The sequence below is a fragment of the Mustela nivalis genome (genome assembly GCF_964662115.1).
Source record: "Mustela nivalis genome assembly, chromosome: 4".
Lineage (NCBI taxonomy): Eukaryota > Metazoa > Chordata > Mammalia > Carnivora > Mustelidae > Mustela > Mustela nivalis.
In genome coordinates, this window is record NC_139023.1 from 44,801,947 (window position 1) to 44,810,193 (window position 8,247).

An 8,247-nucleotide genomic window follows, 5' to 3' on the forward strand; every position below is an offset into this window, starting at 1 on the left:
CTGGTGAGGAGGAAAAGATAAAACAGCTGAAACTTCCAGGTGACAAAGAATGAAGTGGACCAAGGAATATTTAGTACATACCATGTCAGATGTTCCCATCCATGACCCTGGGGCCATATTTATGCAACACCACCACCGCCATACTTCAGAGAAAACCAAGCAAATGGTAGAGAGAAACTCCAGTGCAGCTGACATTCTTTTCCCACCATCCCTCAGAGTAGAGTTTAAAATAGAAATCATTTTGTTGTGCAGTGTTAAAAATCACATTTCTGCCTGCCTGAAACTGTGCCCTAGATTTGTACCTAATGTGGAATGTGTATCAATAGCATACAAAACAAAGCAAAACAGAATGCACACAAGCATCTACCATAGGTTGGATGCTTCTGACTTTCTGTAGATTGCTGATTATCTACATTTCAAATAAATTTTGCTGTGTTAAACCTATTATTTAAAACCTCCTGAATTCTTTATTCCTCCTGAATGCTTTATTTTTTGTGGATTTTGAGCAGTGCTTCCTGTTTCAAAGTCCCCATCACTAGATTTTTTCAGTGTTTGACTCAACTTGGACTTAAAGCATGTCAGAGCTTTCAAGTTGATCCTGGAGAGCCAGGCGACCAAACCCAAGACCAGACCGCTCACACATTAGGCAAATTCAAGTGATTTCTAGTCTTTATACAGCATTAGACATCAAAACAATCAGCAGTTTCACACCCCTCCTCCCCATACACACACAGTTTACCACATTTCCACTATGTATAAGTATGATGGAATACCTCAGACGGGCATGGGATGGAGCTGTATCTTCAATGTATTCATTGATTGCAGGACTGGCTTTTCAGCTGGGTCTAAAGAGAAAAGGAATGAGAAGGTCAATTGGTAACTAAAATTAAATGAAGAGAGAGGATGATCTGGGATCAGGGAAGAGCGGGTTCCCTCTACTGCAGAATAACAAGATGCACAACAAATTTCCTCAGGGGATGAGTTGCTTCAGAGCAAGGACTCCCCCACTTTTCTGCCCTCCAAGTAACCTGCACCCCCCACCCCATACACCAACCAAAAACACAAACAAGCTTAAAAAAAAAAAAGTTAGAAGACAGAGATTCCCTGATAGGGAGTGACCACATAAAGAGAGTTTCTTGTCTTTCATTTCTGAAGATATGGTAAATTATGTATGTTGACCACTACTTCCACTAACCACTGTTTTTTATCTAAGGTGAACCAGAAGATGCTTAACACAGAGTCAAAATGACAGTGGCTGAAAAAAATGGAGTACACAAGTGTATTTCTCTCACCTAGCTGTGTATAGCTCTTAGGTTGCCATACTGCAGGCATGTTTAAGAATTGAGAGGGAGGGGCGTGCCTGGGTGACTCAAGTCAGCTAAGGTTCTGCCTTTGGCTCAGGTCATGATCCCAGGGTTCTGGGATCCAGTCCCTTTTTGGGCTCCCCCTCAGTGGAGAGTGTACTTCTACCTCTCCTCCCTGGTATCTTCTCTAGCTCTCTAACAAGTAAAATCTGAGAAAAAAAAAAAAAAAAATTGGAGGGAAAGGACAGAAGCCCTGTTGCTTACCTACAGTGGAACTGAAATGAAATAATAGGGGTATCCTCATGGGACGGAGGGATCAGCAGTACTCCCACAACCAAAGAATGCCCCAAACCTCACAAAAAGTAACCCCGACCGAGTAGGTTGTACTTCCTGCCTCACAACTCGGTGGCCACTTGCCAGTTGCAAAGAATAAGAATATATTCATGAGCAAGTCAGAATCTGTCCTGTTTAATGCCTGTGGGATGAAGGTCAGCATCCGCTCTGTCTCTCGAATTTGATTACAGAAAAGACAATCTAAACAGAGAATTCTGACCTGGATATCAGAAAAGGAGAGGATTTTTTTTTTTTTTTGAGGGGTACAGTAGGAACTGCTACAAGATCATCCAGACTCATCTGCATATCCATGAGCTACTTGTCATAGGCAGAAGTTAATTTAGCATAGTTTCACTTCTTATACATGTATATACATGAAGTGTATTTCCTTTGAATCTAACTTGTATTGACTAATTTGTAGATTTAATAATTTTACTTACTCTGAGCATTTACACTTCCTTCCTCACTCTGTAGTCATAAGCTGCCCTCAATACACTGTAGTACATTCTGCATCACACACCTACCACAACACCCAGAAAACCTGCAATGCACATCATTTTGAAGAGTGAAAATGGCTGGAGAGCATGAAGTCTCATTATGCAGAGGTAAGGGACTGAAATCTGTGTCTAGATATTTAAATATAAATAGTTCCTGATATCTGGGCTGTGACAGATGTAACTCACATTATCACTTCGTAATTACCCCCATTACTAACTTCATTACTTCTCTTTGGCTTTAGGAGGACCCCATGTGAGCTCATGGGGCTCAACTGCTTCGGGTTAGAGAGAAATGAGCACTTTTCCATGGGTACATTGCTGGCATTTTGTTGACACACATCACACTCGGAGCCCAGGTTTCATTAAACGAGTGGCTGAAATGATGCTTGGGGAGTTCACTGTGGCGTGGGCTCCCACAGCACTCAAGTGCCTAAAGCCAGCCCTGCCTATCGCATTTTCCAGTCTCTGCCTGTTCATATCACCTTGTCTCCTGGAGCCCATGGCGCAGTGTTGTACCTAGAGGGACATTTTGCTTTTCTTAGATAACAGGTCTATTTTGCCATCGACATTCTTTTCCTACCGTTGAGATACAATTTATTTTTTAAGAAAAATCTCCATAGTGTCATGCTATATTAGGCAATGGGACTTTAACTGTCCCAGAAGTATATGAAGTCTGAAGGGCTGAATTGAAAAAACAAGATCACATTTCCTTAGTTGTCGATAGAAATGGGACAATTAACTCTGTCTTACACATGCACTTTGGAGCATATTTTGTTGGTGGTTGATATTTTTCAATAATACCCTCTCTAGAGCTTTCCTGTCTCTGATTATCAACTGATAATCTTCAAATCCCTTTGCCCTTTTCTCTTTCATGCAGATATTTAAGCTCCTTCATTTATATATTTATGTAATGTATTCACTGAGTGCTTGTCAGAGCTGCTGCTTCTATGTTTTTTTTTTTTTTTTTTTCAGAATCTTTCTTGGCAATTGATAACTAAGATTTTTACCTGCATTGAAAGAAACAGTCTATGTTGAAATTATGTCAAAATAGTTTACTGGAAAGTGGAAAATTCAAGATACCTCTTTTGAACTCTATAAGAGATTATTTAACAGACATTTAAATTAGTTTTTTGTCTGCTTTTTAAAATTAATTAATTAATTAATTAATTAGACAGAGAGAGAGTGAGAGAGAGCACAAACAGGCAGAGTAGCAGGCAGAGAGAGAGGGAAAAGCAGACTGAGTAAGAAGTCTGACAGGGGGCTCCAACCCAGTACCCTGACATGGGACTCCATCCCAGGATGCTGGGATCATGACCCAAGTGAAGGCAGTTGCTTAACCAACTGGGCCACCTAGGTGCCCAACAGACATTTAAAAATGCTAAGCACTCTGCCAGGCACTCGTGTCCAATACACACTCCCTGGTTCCAATTAGACAGCTTGGCAAGGTAGAGCAGTCAGTTAGGTAATAGGACAGGAGAAAGGAAGACGGCAGGAGGGCCATTGCCAGGAACCACCCAGTCTCCACCCAGAGACCGCCCCTCTTCCCTTACACCAAGCCCTTTTGCAGTAAATTTAGCACAGTTTGGTAAGCAAGAGATAAGGGCCAGAGGGACCATCCCAACTTTGAAGCCAATATGCCTAAGGAAAACGTTGTCCACTAGTAATCCCAATACTATTATAATATTAGCATAATATCATTTACATTGCATTCACCCACGTCTCCACACTCCTCCCCCTGCTCCACCGTGGGTTTCCCTTAGGTGCTCATGAGAAGATGGAGGATGCAAACGGGCTGAAAATGTTAGGGGTGTGGTAAGAAACCAGGTCAGATCCAGAGGGTGGTGTGATACTGAAAACATGGGTAGAAAAAGACCAAATAGACCCCCATAAAAAACCACAACTCAGAACTCTGCAGGCTGCTACCTTTCTTCCCGTCAACCAGCTCCCATGGCTCTAGAGTGCACTTTCGCTTTGCTAAATATTACCTTTGCTGCTTTAACTCTCTATCCGGTCTTTCCACTGAATTCTTTCACAAGAACCGAGGAGTTTTACAGTCTACCACTGGTAACAAGCATCACATAAATAAAGTGTGAAAATGCAAGTTATATGAACTATAAGGAACGATAAAATGAGTGACACTGACTCAAATTCGGTTTTTGCCATACTAACTGTGAAACCCTGGGCCAAAGTTACCTACTTTGAACTTGATATTCTCCTTCGTATAATGGGATGATAAAAATAATGCCTGCTCTGAGGAAGGAATGGGAGCATAAACATAAAGTTCTTAGAACAGTATCTGGCACACCGTCAGCATTAAATAAACGTTAGTTATTTTTACTATTATCCTTAAAGCAGAACAGAAATTCAGAACTGTGCTCGGAATCATGGGAGCTAGGGAGGGAGAAAATGTCTCTCTTGAATAAACGTAGGAAACAAACAAAACAAAACAGAAACGAGTGGCTGCAAAGGCAATGAATGAATTGCATAGCACTTCATGGATTCGTAGAAACATCCTTTGGTTCTGGCCAGCTGTTAAAGATGGGTGTATGGGTTTGTGAGCATATGTGAGTATATATGTATTATGTGTGTGCTGGAGGATTTCAGAGACAGTTTTATTTTGCATTTTGTATTTTTTCGTTGCCAAATAAAGGACTGTATTCATTAAATTCATTATATCATGCATATACTTTATAACTCTATGATTGCAACATAGTCTAATTTGACTATTTATAAAGAAATGTATCAGAAGTTTGGGGGAATGCACAGGATCAAACAGAACGGTGAGGAACCCAACCCAAAGAAGTGAGAAACCCAGCAGCCATGGTAATAGAGACTATTCAAGGGGATCCTTTGGATTCTTCTGCTGAATTGAATTAACTCTTGGCGGCTTTCATGCTTCCCCTCAAGATTCAAGGTTCTTGTTACTGTCCGACCTCTGTCTCCCTCCAGAGTCTGCTATCCACCCCACTTTAAAGGTGTCAGTGTCAGAAAATACCCACCATGCCAGTGACAGGGTCACAAAGAATTTAGTGTTTAATTCCTCAGGAATATGAAAGTTCCTGAATGACAAGAGCTTCCGGGTCAAGGGATTCACCACCAGCAAGAAGTAGAGGGAGAAGGAGAGGGAAAGAGTATGGTTCTCTGCCCATAAGATGTTTGCATAATGTGGGGAGCAGACTAATCATGGCAGGTGTCTCCTGTTAAATGGGAGGAATTCAGAAGTGTAGGGCTAGTTGCCTTGTCTTGATTTATAGGGCTTAATAGAGATGAGTAGCCTGGATGTCAGACATGGTGTCTGTTGTGGCTACTGTTAATGGCTTAGCTAGATGCTGTTTTGCTGTGAGTGTCTTATTGCTTCCAGTTCTATTTCTCTACAGTTCCTGTGGGACAGAGACTGATTGGTCATGCTTTGGTAATCTGACCACCCCCCATCACAGCACCACACACTGGAGGACGACTAATCCCAAAAGCAAAGACAATGAATAAATACTGGGCAGCCAGATGACCAGAAGGAGTAGTCTGAAGGTGTGATGATCCCCAGTCTTTAACGTCTCTTGAAAAGCTTTTTTGGTTTCCTTTTATGCATTATAATAAATGCAAAAAAGAAAAGAGGGACACATTTTTGGAGGAAGATAGTTTATGTAGGAAGGGACAGGAATAGACAGGACAGAGGGAGTGAGATAGATTAAAAAAATAGAAAAATAAAAATAAAGATAGTATTCAGATTTTAAATTTAATTCATGTCTTTCAAATGTGTAATATACACTAAACTGTGCATATCATTCCCAGGTCCACTGTTGACTAACTTTATATCCTTTGGAAAAGAACTCCTCTTCTGTTTGTTTGTGAAAAGATACGTGACTCTCTTGGGTTGTTTTTAGATGAAAAGTGCTAAAGTATCTCCTAATAGACATGCAAAATATAGTTATGGGCTTTGGCATGCTCCTACATATCCTTGAGAATAATTGCTTTGTGTTCAATATCCAAGAGAATATAAGAGCAGTCTGGCAATTAAAGGAAAGAGGTATCTATAGCTGGTTGAGATTTTCCTTAAAGTATCGACAAACTCTGGGCACTTGAAAATATGTTTTCATTATGCTCCTGTCTGAGAGTCTTAGGGGCCAGTAAGATGAGATAATTCAGGGAAATTCTTTTAAAAATGTTTATTGAACCCTTTTATCTAGGAATTCTGCTACTGTGGAGATGAGTAAACCAACATAAAAATCTTTCATTCTAAAGAAAAATGCAGACACGTAAGTAAAAATAATAATAATATCAATACTTGAAAAATCAACAGAAATACAATGCAAATGCACTAGAGGGAATGTTTGAGTCATTTTTCTCAGGGCATTTGCTCTTGAGATCTTGTGATACAAAATTGTAAAACCGGTGGTGTGCTGGAAACAGCTCCTAAGGCTCATACCTGCTGATTGTGGGCATCTCTTTCCAACTCTTTTTTCAGTGATGTCATGTTAATAACTTGAAATTGGCCATGGCAGGGACATATACACCAAAGAAATAAACATGTATTATAAATAGAGACTTTCCTTTACTGCAATGCCTATTATCATTTTTTTCAAATGTTTGTAGGGCGATGTTTTTATGCTACTGTCTACCATTCTAAAATAAAATAGTTGAAGAGAAAAGGAAAATACTTTTATGTCTTTAGGCTAGGACAGCTTAACATTTTACATATTTTTTCTTATATCTGTGAAGTCATGTTTTGCATGCTGATGATAGCTTCAGAATGATTGTCTTCTTTATGTGTATCTAGGAACCTCCAGGAAAAAAAAAATGTAGTAAATAATTCAAAGCTCTTAATGAATGGTCTCCTTATTAAGATATCAGATAATTTTATGAGTGATAATCTCGTTGGAGGTTAAGTGATTTTTAAGCGTTTTTTCCCTTAGCCTATAGTCTTATCATTAAATGTCATGTTCCAGATCAATGAATGGTAAACATAAAATACCCAACTGGTAGACTGCTACAGGAATTAACCAAGCACTAACTTCAGTGTTCAAATAACCTGAGGTGATCCTCACTTGCCAAAGTACCAACTGAAATTCAGAGGACAGCTTTGTTGGACTGAGTGCAGTTTTGCTTAGTACAAATTAATTTCACAATTTCCCCTTTCACCAGTGATCACCAAAGATCCATGTCCTACTGCCAATAAATAAGACTTCATTTGTTTCTTGAAATAATTATTAGTGTGAAATTGAACTCGCAGAAGCAAGTCGTTGTGGCCTGTGGCTATTTCTCCTCCACTAGAGCACTCTAAATTCGTTAACTTTTAGCAATTACTTTTGTACCAGACGATTATCTTTCTAACCCAATCGATTTGCCCATATTGTTCTCGCTGCACAGTCTGTACACTGGGGAGAAAAATCTCTACCTGTTTGGAGACCTAGTAGAAGCCAAATTTCCATTGTAGCTTTTACTTTTTGGTTTATGAAATTATAAAAACCTGACTTCTTTAGTAATGTTCATTCTTTTCTTACTCAGTTATTATCAGTGATGTGTAATGTTGAGTAATAATGTGATGTGTAATAATGATTCCACCACTCTTCTCAGGCTTCATTAACCATGGAGAAGGGTTTTAAAGAGTTTTAGGTGAGTAAATATAACCTCCTCCCTGAATTACTGCTGATGGGTACAAGTTATAGGATTGAGCTCCTTCTTAGTGGTCTGTACACCTAGGGCAGGTCTGTTAGGCTCCCCGAGTTCTGCTGCAGGAAGCTCTTGATTCCTGGGGGAATGGAAGGTTCTAATTGCTAATACTTTCTGAAGGCAGATAAAGGTTAGCAAGTAAGGGAAGGAGAAAATGTCAGCAACACATAACGACCCTTTTCCCCAGAGTCCTAGCCAAAAAATATATGAAACAGGAGATACCTGTTGCATTTTTCAGAGGATGTTTGAAAGGCATATTTGTTCTGTTCGAGATCTAAGGTTCTAAAAGCATGATGAGTCATGAAAAGGACCTGGATTCATTATTTTTTTTATCGATTTCTCTTCTAGATTTATGAGATGTCCTCCCCACTATTGGCAAGGTAAGTTTCTATAGGACTGAGAAGCCAATACAGTCTGAGAACAGACAGACACGACCCTCTTCCAAA